Here is a 16704-nt window from a genome sequence, read left to right on the forward strand (position 1 = left end):
TTTCCTCATACTTCTCCGTGTTTAAGCAGCATTGAAGGATAAGGCACTACTAGCATGTTGGCTTGGAAACAGTCTTGTTGGTTATTTTACCTTGAATCTGATATTAAGGTTGCCTGGTAACAGAAGTTTTCCTTTAACAACTTGGAACTCTGTTGAATCTGTTGCCCCATTGGCTGAGCAGTCTGAAGTCAGTGCCCTGGCAGCTAAAGAGGCCTTGGAGGAAGGCCTTGGAGGAAGCCGCTGGATGGGCAGGAGGCACCCCCGTTGATTGAGGGAGAGAGGCGCAGTTTGCAGGGACCCCACGTGGCACTTGCGGCTCTCTTCTGCCCCCTGCTGGCTGCCAAGCGGCCTCGCCACAGTGTGCTCAGCGTGAATGTTCACGGGGCAGGCCAAGGCTTTTGTTCCAGAAACACTGACTTCAGAAACGGCCGGCCCTGTGTTGAGCATGGCAAGAAAGACTTAAGTGTGTCTTAAACCTCTTGAACAAAGCAAGTTGATGTTTCAAATGCATCTCGAAGGCTGACTTTGCTATGGTCAATATTCAGGAGAAAATGGGGTTTGATGAAATAGAAAGGAGTGGCAAGTGAGTTGCTTGTGCCCCGTATGTCTAAGCCATGTCCTGGCCGTTCCACACCACGGCCTCTGAGTAGCCAGCGTGCAGATACTGGGTCAATTTAGATGGGACTCCTAGAGCTGTCAGCCGCCCCGGAGAAGCACGAGGAGTTCTGTGTGCCTATGGTCATGGTTCCCGCTACTGTGTCCAGCAATGTGCGGGGTTCCGATTTCAGCATTGGGGCAGACACAGCCCCGAACACTCTCACTGAGGTAAGTCCCTGTGCGCCCCACCAGGCGGGCGCCTGCTGACGCTAACCTGAAGGCCCCGGCCCTTTTTATCTACCAGTGCGCTAGAAACAGTCTTTTACAAATACCCTGAATGAGAGCTTCTCGTTCCTTTTTCCCCCTAGAAAAGTAGGTTTTTAGACTCTGAACATTTTTGATCTCACTCCTAAAAAAGTTTGACCGCCTCTTCTGTGTGGCCACCGGTGGGGACGTAGTATGGCCAAACCCCGTGAGTACCTGCAGAGCTGAGGATGGCTGGGCCGCAGTCTCCTGTGATTGCACCAGCACTAAAATCCCCCCCCCCCTTTTTTTAATGCTCAGCCTAAACTTTCTTTGAACCTCCAATACCCATTATGATGAACCCTTGCCTTGATGCTGAGGGTAGAAATTGAACTGAATATTTTATAATTGTAGTCATCGTCCTGAACGCACCATTGCATTTATCTCTTTCATCTTGGCTATTGACCTCATTTTCCCCTTTGTAAACTGGGGATGTTAAATTGCATCTAAGGCAATATTGGGACTAGTTTAGTTTTTTTGCCAAGAGACAATAATAAATCATAGAAGTATATTTTTTTTTTGTGAAACAAGGTCTTACTCTGTCACCCAGGCTTGAGTGCAGTGGTGTGATCTCGGCTCACTGCAGCCTCGACCTCCTGGGCTCAGGTGATCCTCCCACCTCAGCCTCCCAAGTACCTGCGACCACAGGCACGTGCCACCATTCCCAGCTAAAAGAAATACACGCCTATCCCCATGTTTGTGTGTCACACTTGGTGATTCACATGGGAATCTGAACCGTACCTAATGCAGGAAGCATTTCATTTTTTTAAAACTCGATGTCTAAAATTTTTCAGAAATTCTCAAGTTTTAATTTTTCTTGTGCGACTTGGTCTCACGAATATTTTTCAAAGTTTTTTTTTTTTTTTTGTAAATCCTTGGCATGAAACTTATTTCTAGCACTGGTAAAAAAAGATTTTAACATACAGCTCATATGGTAAGTAACGCTTAGCACTCGTTTCTTGCTTTTCTGAGCATCTTAAACTTTCTTCGCTTTCTTTGCAAAGGAAACCTGCCCAGGTCTTCCCATGTTCACTGGCTTTGGGGGCAACTTTCACCTTATTTTTGGCAGTCACTAATCTCTGACCTAGACGTTGCTTCTGTAATCCTGGTGATGGGTGTCACGGTTTTGCTGCTGTGGGTCCAGCCCGGCTCTGGGCTGACCTTCACGCTGGGAACGTGAACATGAGTGTCTGTTTCACAGAGGGGGGATTCCAGCATGGCTTTCACTGCTCTTTCACCGGCTTTAGCTGGATTTTTGGGTCTGTGAAAGTTGGGTGTGCAATGGGAGGGATTGAAGCTTCTTTTTTAATCGTTACCTAATTGGAACTTGCCCAGAGGGAATAGGTGGAGAATTTGAGAGCGGTCACTGCGGTTAGCTGAGCATCTGAAGATGTGGGACAAAGCTGGTGTTGATCTCCCTGTGACTTTTTTTATTTTCAAGTTTCCACACAATGCATAGATCCTTGTGGTATGTGATGTACACTTTCAGGCATGAAGAAAATCTCTAATTCCAGGGTCCTCCGCTATAAATAACTTTTTTTTTTTTTTTAGATTGTAAATATGTAACAAATGTGTAGGGTCAAAATTTGAAAACCAAAAGACTTGAGTCAAACACCCCAGAGATGATCAGTTCCACCCGCTTTGACTTCCCTTGGAGGGACTGTGTGTGATTTATTATGCGATTGTTTTAAATTCAGTTTTTCATTCATTCGAGTTTCTCAAAGCTAGGTTAAACAATTTCGGGGTTTTTTTTTTTTTTTTGAGACAGGGCCTCACTGTTTCCCAGGCTGGAGTGCAGTGGTGCAATCACAATTCACTGCAGCCTCGACCTCCCAGGCTTAGGTGATCCTCCCACCTCAGCCTCCTGAGTAGCTGGAACTATACATGCATGCCACTGTGCACGGCTAATTTTTTGTATTTCTACAGAGACGAGGTCCTCCCTATGTTGCCCTGGCTGGTCTCAAACTTCTGGGCTCAAGCAGTCCCCCTGTCTTGGCCTCTCAAAGCACGGGGGTTAGAGGGATGAGCCACCGCCCTGGGCCTTAAGTTAACTGATTACAATAAAGAACTGGAGCGTGTAGTTAGTTGTGCCTCCCGTTGGCGAGGCACAGCCACCTTAGTGTGTGTGTGTGTCCTCATTGCCCTTCTGATCCTGAGCTCCGAAGAATGAGGCTGTCTTGGGAGTGCTGTGGTTCTAGTCTCGTGATGGGTGAGTGATGCCGGCTGAGCTGATCGAGGTCACCCTGGCAAATGCTGCAGCTGCTCGGGAGCCAGGGCAGGGATGAGAAAGCCGCCGAGGATCCCTCTGTGGACCTCTGAAGGGAGAGGGACCGAGATGTGAACATGGCAGCTGTTTTCTCCAGAGCCCTGTTTACTGACAGCCAAACAGGGTGAATCCTGAGAAGGTTTGGATTTGGGTCTGAACTGGGCTCATCTGGCAGTAGAACAGGAGCTGGTGACGACCTCGGGGAATGAGGGCGTGAGGCGACTTGACGTGGATGGCTCTGGGTCGCTCCAGCCACTGTCCTGAAGCCGTCGGAGGCTGAGGACGTGTGGGAGTGAGCGTCTCTTCCTTGTCCGGCCACACCCTCTGACCTGTGACGCCTGGCCTGGCCCTGGGCAGCATTTATGTTTGAGGTCTGTGGATGGCTCCAGTTTTTCAGTCAATTTGGTGATTCTCATGGGGCGATTGTGCCCCAGGGGATGTTTGCACCGTCCAGGGAGGTTTCTGGTTAGAACTGGGAGAAGGGATGCTCCCAGCACCTGGGACTGGGGACAAGGGACGCTGCGGAAAGTTCCTCCAAGCACAGGGCGGGCTCCATAGTAGGCATCTGGCTCAGGACCTGGCCGTGTTGCGCTTCAGAAGCCCTGGGTGGATCTGATGTGAAGTCATCTTTGGACACGTGCGTCCTCATTCTCTCATGATTACCTTCTTGCCAGCATTGATGCTTAGCTGACGCCACAGCCCCTCAGAATCTATGCGGTGCTGGCGAGAGGGTCTTCCCGGCAGAACAGAATGAATGAAATACCTCAGAGCAGGTGTTACACAGTCTCAGGATGTGGCTGCAGGGAGTTTCGGTTGGACTCCTTTCATTCCTTAGCGCTGGCTGGTGCATTACTCTGTCCTGTAAGCTTGATCAGGTCACATCAGAAACACAGGTGGGTGCCACGCTGCTGTCAGGTGTCGCGAAGGTGGCGGTGACCACAGCCTTGTAATTCCTTGTCATAGTGGCCCCACCACAGACCCAGGGGCCCGACTGTGTTTGGTCTTGAGAGTTTTATGCTTTTTCTGGGCAGGATCCTCCCCCGTCTTGAAGCTTCCCTCCCCTTTTTTGGAGACTAAAGGAAGGAAAAAGAGGAGCGATAGGGAAGAGAGGGGTGAGAGGATTTGCAGCAATGTGGCCATTCCCACAGATTTCAATGTGGAGTTAAGGAGCTGAGACCCCCCCCCACCTGCCACCTTGTGTGCCTCAGGCCCCTCCTGGCCCCGGGTCACCCACACCCTCTGGCTTCCAGCGAGGGCTTCTTGGAGAAGCAGCCAGCTCCCCGCAGCCAGTCTTGGTCCGTCCTGAGCTGGGGTATTCCACAGTAAAGGAGTGGCATCACCTGTGTGAAAAGCATAAGGAGCCCCGCATGTGGTGGTGCTGATGGAGCCACATCCTGGGCACCAGGCCAGCGAGTATCCCCAGATGAGTGTTTCTGGCTGGGAGGGAAGCAGGCTGGCATTTGGATTGAAGTCCTGCAAAAACTGCCATGGCCAGAGCCTGCAAGGCAGAGCCTGTACAGAGTAGCCCAAGAGCTGGGCATGTGCTGGGTCTGGGTGGATGTAGAGGCTCTGCCATGGGGGCATGGGGGGCCCTCTCACCGCTCACCTCATGGTCACCCAGCACTGACCCACCCACCTTACCCTCCTACCCACCACGCTGTGAACTCGCCTGCCACGGATCTCCACTCACTGTCCGAAGCCCTTAGCCCACACGGGCTCCCGGCCTTGGGATGCTTTGGGTTGCACCAGGGCTGCAGAGCCTGGGTCGCTCACTATCCAACTCTCCCGGGGAGATGTGGGCCCCGCCCTGCGTCCCAACAGTAGCATTTCTGCAGCAGATGTGGGGATATTCACAGTAAGAGGGACACGTCCAAGTCCATAAATAGTTGGTTTTGCCAGCAAGTGGATGACAAAACACCTTGCTGTGTGGGGCCGCTGGGAGGTGGGAACAGTGAGCGTGTGGACCTGTCCTGCTGTTACCTTGGTTAACACCCTGAGGTGGAGTCTGAAAAACCCCGGTGCACATGGGCTAGTGGACCGCTCCCCTTTCTGACACCAGAGCCCATTTCCCAGTGGAACCCCAGAGCAGCAACTCAGGTTCTTGCTCGCCTGTGTGGCTTTGTGTGCGGCTTCCCGAGGGCAGAAATGGCAGCCTCCCGCCGGAGAGCAGAGATGCGGCCCGGGGCTGAGTGTGGCCCACCAGTAATCCAGCTGCCTGCCTCCTTCGCTGCCTGCGCTTGGAGGCCACCTCTGCTCGATGAAGGTGGTCACTTGGTGTGGTCCTTACAGCTGTGGGCCTCATCCCACGGATCCTTGCCTGCCTGCAGAAAGCTACAGGACTGGCTTTGCCTTTAAACGTCCTGACTGCCCTGGCCGCCCTGGCCTCTTACCCACAATAAGATGCTGAGAGCTGAGCTGTCCCGCTCCTAACTAACTCGCCACTGCCTGCAACGTGCTCTGCTGCTTGCCTCACACCCACCCTGCTGTGCTGCCTGCAGGCCTCCCCTTTCATGAGGACCTGGACTGTGCCCAGGCAGCCCCTTGTGTCGCCAAGGCCTGTCCTCCCGCACGGCCTCCAGAGCTCCCCTGGGCCCCTTGACCCATGTGAACGGGCTTCCCCTGGTGACTCAGGTCCCTCCTGTCCCTTCCTGGACCTCAGTGCAGGCCCTGGGGCTGGCAGGTGAGCACCCGGCACCCCCGCTAACCGCTTGGCCTCGCTGCTTCAGGCTTATAAGAGCACGTGCGACATGGCCAAGGTCCGAGACCACCACCAGGAGCTTTGCATCCCCCTGTGTGTGGTGCTGGCCACGATTAGTAACAATGTCCCGGGCACAGAAATAAGCCTGGGCGCCGACACTGGCCTGAATGCTGTTGTCCAGGTAAGAGAACCCCGTTTCCTCCCATTGCTTTCTTTCCTTTATTTTAGCAATTTGTTTCTTCTGTGCTAAGAATGAGCCAGATTTATTATTACTTTTTCCCCCCAACCCTTTGCTGGCTTGGCTTTATGTCGGTCACACTGGCCAGAACGGGGTAAATTTTGTAGCTTCTCTGGCTTAGCGAGAGCCTGTCTGTATCGATTGAAAGTGAGATGATATATCCAGTCCTTGGGGTCATATTTCTATGCCACGTAGACTAGGGGAGAGTTAGCACCATTTTTCTGAAGCCTGCCTCTCCTGCCTGCGTTGACTAGCGAGGCTGCAGGGCCAGCTGTGAGAGCCTGCAGGAAGGGGTTTGAGTGCCTGGTACACAAAAGCTCTGGGACAGAGTTGTGACCACTGGGGGCCGCTGCCTGGAACCATAGCCTTCCTGGTGAGATGAGAGGTTCTTTAGAGAGCCGAAATCATGCCCTTCTCGGCAGGCAGTTTCACCAACATGTGCTTTGGGGGATTGAATTCTGCCAGTCATGGGTGCGGTGCTGACACCTGCATAGTGGCCCCTCTGGTCCCTGATAAGCTGACCCACCTCTATGGTCATGAGCTGGACATGAGGACCTGTGGTAGTTCCACAGGCCTTTGCTGCAGAGGGTCCTCACTCAGCTGCAGATGGCACGGTGGCCACCTTGGCACGTGGGGTCATGTCAGTGGCTTGGCCACCTGGTGCCTCCTGGAGAGCAGCTGTTGGCCTTTACCTTAGATGTTCACAAACAAACCAGCTCCGGAGTTTGCGGTGAAAACTCCCAGCCCTGTTGGAGACTCCTTAGTTCAGCTTGGCACAGAACCTCGGAAAACAGTAGTTCTGTTCCGGGTTCTTCCTTCAGAACTGAGTTCCAGTGCAGGGAAGGGAGCCGGAGGGACTGTGAGTTCAGCTGCAGCCTCCTGTGCCTCCCACTTGAGCTGAGGGCCATCTCTCTCCTGGGCTTGTCCCTGTTGCGTTCCCTAGTGCTATGCTGGCCTTGCCGAGGCTGGCTCCGGTTCGTTTCCTAGACTTCCTTGGGCCCCGCACTTGACTCCTGTTCGTTGAATGCCATTAGGGTCTGGTATTGCTGGCTTCGCTCTCCTTTAGCACCTTGTAGATATCCACATGTACTTCCACCATCACACCCCACACGCAGCACAGCACTACCCCGGCCAGCGGCTGTGCTTTGCTGCAGGTCCCTTGCTGTAGCAGGGATGAGACCCCTCCTCCTGCCCTGTCTGGCCACCGACTTCAGCAGAGGCTCGGCTGCCGTGAGGGATACCAGTCATGGGAAAAGTGGCCTCCCTTGCAGATTCACAGAGCAAGGTGGTTCTCACAGAGAAGTCAGTGGCTTTTTTGTACCTTAACGCTGTAGCAAAGGCCACCTTATCTTTCACCACCAATTTATGTTTAACACCCATGGAGCAAAGTGCTGCTGATGTTGGAATTGTAGCCTGGGGCTCTCGCTCCCATGGGGGACTCCTTGGGGAATTTCCTAGCAGGATGGTGTGTGTGCCCTTGCAGGGGGTTGTGTCTGCCGGGCATATCCCATTGTGTGGCAAGAATGGCTGAGGTCATAGGCTCTGCCTGACAAGTGCCACTCACAGCTGCTGTCACGCAGGGCCACGCTTGGGATCAGCCTCCTTGTCAGGGCTACTTTGACTAATTGCCTGAGGCATGGCCAGAGTGACTTGCTATTTTTAGAAGCTAATTGAGGCTTCAGATGCCATCTAGGTAGTGAGGAGACAGTTCAGGAAAGCTGTATCTAAGCTCCAGCAAAGGCGGACTCTTCTGTCCCAGCTGTCACTGCGTTTACACTCAGGAGCACACGTTTGGGGGCGTGGCTCAGGAGTCAGGGCTGCGCTGTTCCACACACCCACAGCGGCAGCCTGGTGGGACCAGAACTCAGACACGCTTGGGCACAAATCAGCCTCTTGGGAGAGCTGCTTGCCTGCAGAATTCTTTTGCCATTAAGTGGTTGATGTCATTCTTTGAATGAGTGACAGTAATTCCACACCTCAGGGTGGGCTGCGGGGGAGATTCAGTTGGAAAAATAATCCATGAGGGTTTGTGCCTCTGGGGGTCCTGATGCCCTACCCACATTTTCCTTTCAATGCCCGGGAGTCTCTAAGACAAAGGACAAGTCTTAAAGCCTTACGACATCTTAAGTCTTAGGTCGCAATTAGAGACCCAGTACAGGTGGAACAGTGAAACCCTCAGAATTCTGCACTGGCCCTTCAAGAAGGCAGTTGTGGGCTCTTTGGACCCTTGACGAGTTTCTGTTCTCTGTCCGTCCTAAGCACAAAGATGGGAATTCTTCCCATTGCCTGTTTCTCTCCCCATCTCGGCTTCTACACAATGCAAAGTGGCCCTCTAACTAGAGCCCATGTTCAGTTTTGAATACATCAACCAATTATTTTGGGGGGAAAAGAATATACCAAAGAAACGAAGCGTAGTTTGGAATGGTTTAATCAAGCCTGTGTTTATTCAACAAAGTGTACTTTTAAATTTCATCCAAAGTATTCAAGTGAAAATTTCCCAGTGAGTGTTAAACTTTGGTGCACAGACTCTCATGTGGCTCCCAGTCTCAAGTCCACACCCCCACTTCATGCTTCCACTCTTGGCTGAGTCCCATGGAGGCCGGTTAGGGAATCCTGCAGGATCAGCCCTTGACCAGGATGGATGAACGGGCGGACGGACAGATGGCTGGCTGGCTGGGGAATACTGTGCTTATGTCATTCAGAGACGAGCATTTCTTGAGCGCCTGCTGTGGGGGCTCAGCCGGGTACTGCTGATGGTGCAGTGGTGTGAGCCCAGCCCACAGTTCCTGCCCTCATGGAATGTGCAGCCTAGTGAGAACTGCAAGTCAAATAACCACGAGGTAACTGCAGGGAGAGAGACCGGGGTGATTTCTATGAAGAGAGGACATGGGGTATGCCGAGAGCCCCTGACAGGGGACTTTGGTCCTAGAAACCAGGTGGCGTTTTCCTGAGGAAATGACATTTCCCTCTGGGTCAGAGCTGAGGAAGGTGCCTGTGTGTGTCCCATGGCCGCTGTGACCCTGACCACACACCTGGGGCTGGAAAATAATACTCACTTCCACAGTTCTGGAGGGCGGGAGCCATGGGCTGAGGCCAGAGTGTTTGCTCCAGGAGAGTCCCTCATGGCCCATTCAGGTGCCCAGAGCTGTGGGCCTTGCACGCCTTGTTCCCTGGAGCTGCCGCCTCGTATGTGGGAGTGCAGCATCCTGCTCCAGAGCCTTCAGCCTCTGCACCCCTCATCTTCTGATGCCAGTGGTGGCACTTAGGGCACACCTGGGTAGTCCTCAGGATTCACCTTTATCACAGCATGAGGGAACATTCCCAGGTTCCAGGCATTAGGACCGGGATTCCTTTGGGGGCTCCCACTCTCCCGAATGTGATGTACACAGCGACCAGCATATCCAGAGGCCCCAGGAGGACCTGGGGTGGCTGGAGCTAGAGCGGGACCTGGTGTCAGAAGCAGGCGGGGCCAGGGATTCCCGAGAAAGGCTTGACGTGTACTTGAAGTGAGCAAAGGGTTTTGAATGTTTTTTATAGATGGGTCTCCCGTCTGTGTGAAGAGATTGCAGGGTGCCGGCGTGGGAGCTGAGGCCCAGGCAGAGGCTTTGCAGAGTCCCAGGAGAGGGCGCTGCAGCCGGACTGGTGTGTGGGTGGGAAGGCGGCCGATGCATTTCTCTGCTGTTTTTCTCCCCGCTGAGCTTGGGTCCTCATGGAGGGCGGATGGCAGACATTTTGCTCGGGGACCTGATGCCTATGCATCTGAAAGGCTTTCCCAGGTGCCTGGGTCTAAGAACCATTGTCTGCCTTTGAGTAGAGTTTCATAAACGTAACATTCACCGATGGGTAGAAGATGACCACAACTCTAAAATCACAGGGAGCTTTTCAGAAGAAAATAGAAGAGCACATTTGTTCCCATGGACTATGCTGGCAGGTGACAGCCACCTAACTTCTCAGCTCACACCTAACGGTGTCTGTCCAGTGATAGCTGCTTCAGCAGGGACAGTCAGAGCAGGGACAGTCAGCAGCGTGGAGTGAGCTGGCTTGTGGGGTCGTCTTCTCAGTCTCCTCCTATGGGGCCTGGGAGAAGGGAGCGGCAGATGGCCAGGCCCCCACCACAGGTCATCGAGGTCACCTCCAGGTGGCTGCCGCGGAAGGCGGGTGTGGGGGCATGTTCACACCCACTCCGGGGGCACATCCTGGCTGCTGCACACCCTTCACCCCTGTGCGATGCTGGGACTGCATGCTCAGGCACAGTGGGGGGCCTTGCACTCACTTATCGGGGAGCTCTGGGATGGTGGGTGCACCCTTGCCCTGGGCTGGAGTGAGTGATCTCTGTGACCAGATCTGCGACCGCATCAGTCCGCCAGCGGAACCAGGCGGCGCGTGTTCATCAAGACCATGGCCGTGTTCATGATCAAGATCATGGGCGGCTACTGTGGCTACCTGTCCAACATGGGGGGCTCGTGCTCGCATACATTTTTGAAGAGCCCTTCAACATCAGGGATCTGCAAGTATGTGAGGGGGCTGGCCCCAGGGGGCCGTCCCCTTGGGATCCACCCGGTGCTGCGGAGCAAATCATCGTGTCTAAGGTGGTTTGCTTTTCGAGGGGGCATGGAGACGGAGGTGCTACAGAGCAGGCCACGCTTGATGCCCTTCGCATAGCCCAGGTGCCTCTCCCGAGTGTCAGGTGATGGCAGACATGCCTGGTTGAAGACCCCTTCTAGTCTCTTGTGTGAAACACAAGCTTGTTTTTTTGATGTAGTCTGTTGTGTAGTTAGTTTTCTCACTTCTGTCAAAAATGATTTGAGCACCTCTGCTGACAGTCACCACCCACGTCTGAGACTGGCTCTGAAAGTTGCTGCAGCTTCTTTTAAATCTTCAGGCCTCTGCGTCTGCCTCTAAACTGACACAGACACGGCTGTGGTTTCTTGGCATCTGTGGCTCTTTTAGGGAAGGGCGTCACCGACCCCGGGGTCTGCCCCTGCTTGGACGGCACAGCAGAATCCAGGCCTGGACCCTGCAGTGTTCAAAGTTGCTAAACTCCACGCAGGATGACAGGCCTTGGCAGATAAAATGCAACTTGAACAATTGTCTTTAGTTAGTTATATAAATAAATATATAATATTATATGTTGCTCTGTCACCTAGGCTGGAGTGCAGTGGCATGATCTCGGCTCACTGCAACCTCCAACTCCCAGGTTCAAGCAATTCTTCTGCCTCAGCCTCCCTAGTAGTTGGGATTACAGGCGCATGCCACCATGCCCAGATAATTTTTGTATTTTCAATAGAGATGGGGTTTCGCAATGTTGGTCAGGCTGGTCTCGAACTCCTGACCTCGTGATCTGCCCACCTTGGGCTTCCAAAGTGCTGGGATTACAGGCATGAGCCACCGTGCCCAGCACCATAGTCTTTTAAAAATTTAGGATGTTACTTGTTTCTGAGCCAAATAGATCAAGTAAAAAGGGCCTTGGTGTTGTCACTAATTATGGGACATGTGAATCATGAATTTCTTCACTGTGTCAAATTAAATACTTGTGGAGTCATTCACAGCGTCGTGATGTTTCTGTCAGCAGTGGGTCCCATAAGATGATAATGGAGCTGCCCCAAACAGGTGTACTGTTTTTTTTATCTTTTATAAAAATATTTTTTTCACTGTGCTTTTCTACATCTAGACATGTTTAGATACACAATTGCCCGCAGTATTCAACAGTCCCAGACATTCAGGTTTGTAGCCAGGAACAACAGGTGTGTGGCAGACCCTGCCTCCTGGGTTTGTGAGAGTTCACTGTAGGATGTTTGCACAAGGCTCAAGTCACCTAGCAATGCATTTCTCAGAACCTATCCCCCTGTTATGTGAGTCATGGCTGTATTTCAGAAACCTGTCCGAAGATCCTGCCTCACCAGCATTCAACATGACAAGGGCTTTAAGAAGAGAAATTATGATTTGTTGTTGAGATGTCTCGCTCTGTCACCCAGGCTGGAGTGCAGTGGCACAATCTCGGCTCACTGCAACTTCAGCCTCCTGGGTTCAAGTGATTCTTCTGCCTCAGCCTCCCAAGTAGGTGGGACTACAGCACCCGCCACCACACCCGGCTAATTTTTGTATTTTTAGTAGAGATGGGGTTTCACCATGTTGGTCAGGCTGGTCTCAAACTCCTGACCTGAGGCAATCTACCCGCCTTGGCCTCCTAAAGTGCTGGGATTATAGGGGTGAGCCACCATGCCTGGCCTCCTACTTTGTGAAATTCTGCTGCCGTGCCCAGTGACAGATGGATTAGATGTAAAAAGGTGTTTCTAGTGGCCACCGTGAGGGCTGCTCACCATGCCCTGCGCTCGGCATTCATCGCCGCAGACGTGCTCTCCCCACCTGGGGGAGGCTCCCCGAGACCCGAGCCATGAGAGCTTGCAGCCTCCTTGGCCACGCTCTCCACCACGCATGGTTGGCACTTCCTGCTTTGCAGGGCCTGGCACATAGTAGGTGGTTAGCAGAAGTTTATTGTCTGATTAAGAAAATACTCTTTTCCAGTCCAATATGGAGCACCTGACGGAGAAGATGAAGACCACCATCCAGAGGGGCCTTGTGCTCGGGTGAGAGAGAGACCAGGGCTGATCTTACAGTCACCATCACACTGCGGTTCTTAGATTCTGGTCTGTGACTTTGGGCTGGATGAGTGGTCATTTCTTTGCCACTGGAGTCACTACACGCTGAGCAGATGCTGAAGAGAGTCATGGTGCATTGCTCTAAAGACTTGCCTGCATTTACACAACTAAAATTTTTGCTTTATAGTCTTACTCTTTTAGATATCTCACAATCATTTACTCTAATTAGCACCTGATGTTTATGAAGGAAGAAGGAAATACAGTCATCCCTCTTCGCCTCAGGGAACATGTCCCAAGACTCCAGTGGGTGCCTGAACCTGGGGATAGTACCTGCCCCTGTATACATGAGGGGGGGTGGGTAGTGATAATCATCTGATAACCAAGGTGGCTACTGAGTGACTTGGGCAGGAGGCACAGACAGCATGGAGACTTTAGGGCACAGGGATGATTCACATTCTGGGTGGGACAGAGCAAGACAGTACGAGATTTCATCACTCCCTGTTAGCTGGGCTTAAGTGAAATCGACATCCTGTGTCAGTTTGTTGTGTCACATTATATGTCGTATATGTTGTCACTATACAACAAAATGATCTGGAGTATACGCATACTCCCAGTTAGCTAGGAGACTGTTTTCTTGAGACAGAGTCTTGCTCTGTTGCTCAGGCAGGAGTGCAGTGGTACCATCTTGGCTCACTGCAACCTCCACCTCTTCCAGGTTCAAGAGATTCTCCTGCCTCAGCCTTCCGAGTAGATGGGACTACAGGCGCCCACCACCACGTCCAACTAATTTTTGTATTTTAAGTAGAGATGGGGTTTCACCACATTGGCCAGGCTGGTCTCAAACTCTTGACCTCAAGTGATTCACCCACCTCAGCCTCCCAAAGTGGTGAGATTACAGGCGTGATCCCCACCATGCCCAGCCAAAACATCTAAACTTTTAAGTCATGCCAAACATCACCAGCTTTAGGATTCTTTTGTTGGTGAGGTTTGAGTAATGGGGATTTTAAGGGAACTGTCAGCTTTCATGAAAACAGTGACACCCCCATTACTTGGAAATGCTTATTCAAATTAAGTTAAAAACTGGCGCTTCCTAAGACTTAAAATGGATTATCAGACATATAGTAAGTATACTTGACACTCACCCCCAAATCAGAATGAGCTGCATGCAGGCACACACGTGTTATGAGCTGAGCCTGGGACGCAGTGGTCCAGGATTCCTAACTCGCGCACACTCCTTCCTCACCACCTCCTATTCTTTATACTTTTAAACCAGAGCCCATGAATTTCAGAGAGCTCATGAATCCCCTGAAATGATGAAATAGTAGGCATATGATTTTGTTAAAGAATCCACAATGGTTACCAGATTCTTAAAGCTGTGACCCATCCCCACCCCAGATGAGTTTATGAAATCCTGATTGAAGATTTTAAAATATTGGAGACTGAGTTGACTCGTTCCATTTATTAAAATCCTCAAACACTTGATACTTTCGCTTAACAGGCTGAGTTCAGGCTACAGGAAACAGATTTTGTTTTGTTCTATTCCAGCTATCCATAAAGACCTAGAAATAAAAACATGAATTCTGTGAAGTAGAAATCATCATCTCTATGTTACTGTATAAGTGGTATTTCGTATGACTCTAACCACCAACAGCATGGGGCCCCCTCTCCATTTGATAGAAACTTTGGAACTAAAATCACTGCCAGAGCTATGGAGTGGATCACTGCAAAACTCAAGGAGGCTCAGGGCAAAGGTAAGAGGCCATCTGCCTTGGTGAAAATGCTGTCTTACTGTGGAGAAGTAGGGTGCTGGTTCCTTCTTCAGTTCAGTACTGAGCTGCGTGTGATGTTTTAACTCCTACTGGTCTCTGAGCGTTGCTATTTAACCAATCTTGGATTCCTGGGATAAAGTCAGCTTGGGCGTGCATGACACATTCTCTTTTATCACTGCTAGATTCAACCTGAAGTTTTGTGTAGGCTTTTTGCTCTGGAGATCCTGAGCGTCAGCCCGCAGCTTCCCTCAGTTTAAGTGGGGCCTTCTGTGTCTTGGATGTTTGGTAGGACAACCTCCTTGTGACTCCATCCATCAGAACTTCAGTTTTGAGGAAGAATTGGCTGCTGAATGAATTGTTCATGTTTGTAGAACTATGCATGCTTTTCCTTAAATCAGTTTTGTAAGTTACATATTCTACCAAATATTTAGATAAACTGAAAAGTTTTTAAAAACATGACATTTTTTATGATACTCTTGTTAATGGTTCCAACATGGCTGGTCCCCACTCAGGAATGACTGGCTATTTGTGCCAGCATCTTTCTCACCCCCACCCCCTTCAGCTTTCTTCAGTCATACCAGATGTGTGCTTTTATTAGGGCAAACCATTATCACTGCCAATGTCCAACTTAGAAGAATGACAGTTCACAAAAAACAGTGATGTGTGAATACTTTCAATCGGTTTGTCTTTTTGAAGAACTGATTCTTTCTACATCAGTTTTCTTTTGCTGATTTAGCTATGGATGCTTCTCACGCCTCAGTGTGTGTATTCGTGAGCATCAATTTCTTATTAGTGTTTTGCCGTAATTTAAAGTAATTTCCTTATTCCACTATTTAGTGAAAAATTCTCTCCACTGAAAGAAAAAACAAAAGCTGCTTTCCAGGAAGCCATCAGCGCAATCCTATAAGAGCAGAGCTGCACAAGCCCAGACCAGGCAATGGCCACACAGTGCGGCTGTTCTAAGCCTCCCCTGGGGCTTCCAGGCCAGGTTCAGCATGGTTCCCGGGAATCTCACTTGTCATCTCGCCCCATGATTCTGCTCCCCCACCTGACCATGTGACAGGGGGGTGTTAATCTTTTTTTTAAACCTTTTATAGGAAAAAAATTGACCACCAATGATTTCGTTTGTGTGCTGGAAATAAGCCAAAGAAACGTTATTTTTTAACCTGTTGCAGAGCTGAAGAAGCAAACGGATTTTGAGTAAGTTGGGGTCTTATTGCCTTAGCAAACCCAGTCAATGTGAGTACAGGATGGGAATGGCCATTGATGTTGCTTTTGGCAACTCATTCAGGGGTTTGAGGAACTAGATTTTCTGAAGCTCAGATAAAAAAAATACTAGGTCTTGGCCAGGCACGGTGGCTCACACCTGTAATCCCAGCACTTTTGGAGGCCTAGGTGGGTGGATCACAAGGTCAAGAGATCGAGACCAGCCTGGCCTGCGTGGTGATGCAGACCTGTAGTCCCAGCTACTCAGGAGGCTGAGGCAGGAGAAATCACTTGAACCCGGGAGGCAGAGGTTGCAGTGAATTGAGATTGCACCACTGCTCTCCAGCCTGGTGACAGAGCGAGACTCTGTCTCAAAACAATAAGAAACTACCACTCAGTCTTTGGGAAGAAGTTTTAGAAATATAAAAACAATGGTTTCATTTGACCCTGAAATTGCCTTTATCATCTAGTTGATTCAACCGACCCTACAACCCCCATATTTCTGGCAAGAGACCGCTCACTGTACTGGCCGTGGCATCTCAGCTTCACTGCTGTCCCCCCTTCCCTCCAGAGGCACAGGATACCCAAAGAACAGTGGTGGCTCAAGCTGCGGCCCCTCATGAAGATCCTGGCCAAGTACAAGGCCAGCTAGAGCACATGCAGCCCTGGAGCGTCTGACCCAGTCCTGCCTGCATGTGCCTGCAACCATCTGTTTTTGTAACACTTGTTATTTATCAGCACTTTATACAAGTATTAACATTAATACCTAATCAGGAAGTACCTGTCACCCCACCCGTGTGCCCCACCAGCTCCAGTGCGTGCTGTCTGGACTGTGTCTCATGCTTTCAGATGTGCATATTAACCGTTTGCCTACAACTGCAACAGTCCTCCATTTTAGTTTAAGTAGGAGATTAAAACCTCAATCTATAGGTGGTTACCAAAGGTTTTCTCAGCAGTTGTGTGGGCAAAGATTATAAAAACATTTTTTAACAGGGATCACTGAACTATGCACAAGTCATAAAAGGAGA

General features: G+C 50.8%; 1 pseudogene; it reads left to right on the plus strand.

Annotated features, from left to right (window-relative positions):
* The first annotated feature begins 678 nt into the window (after positions 1–678).
* Positions 679–16328, plus strand: LOC112635003 (annotated as a pseudogene).
* The last annotated feature ends 376 nt before the right edge of the window (positions 16329–16704 follow it).

Source organism: Theropithecus gelada, chromosome 11, assembly GCF_003255815.1.
Source record: "Theropithecus gelada isolate Dixy chromosome 11, Tgel_1.0, whole genome shotgun sequence".
Lineage (NCBI taxonomy): Eukaryota > Metazoa > Chordata > Mammalia > Primates > Cercopithecidae > Theropithecus > Theropithecus gelada.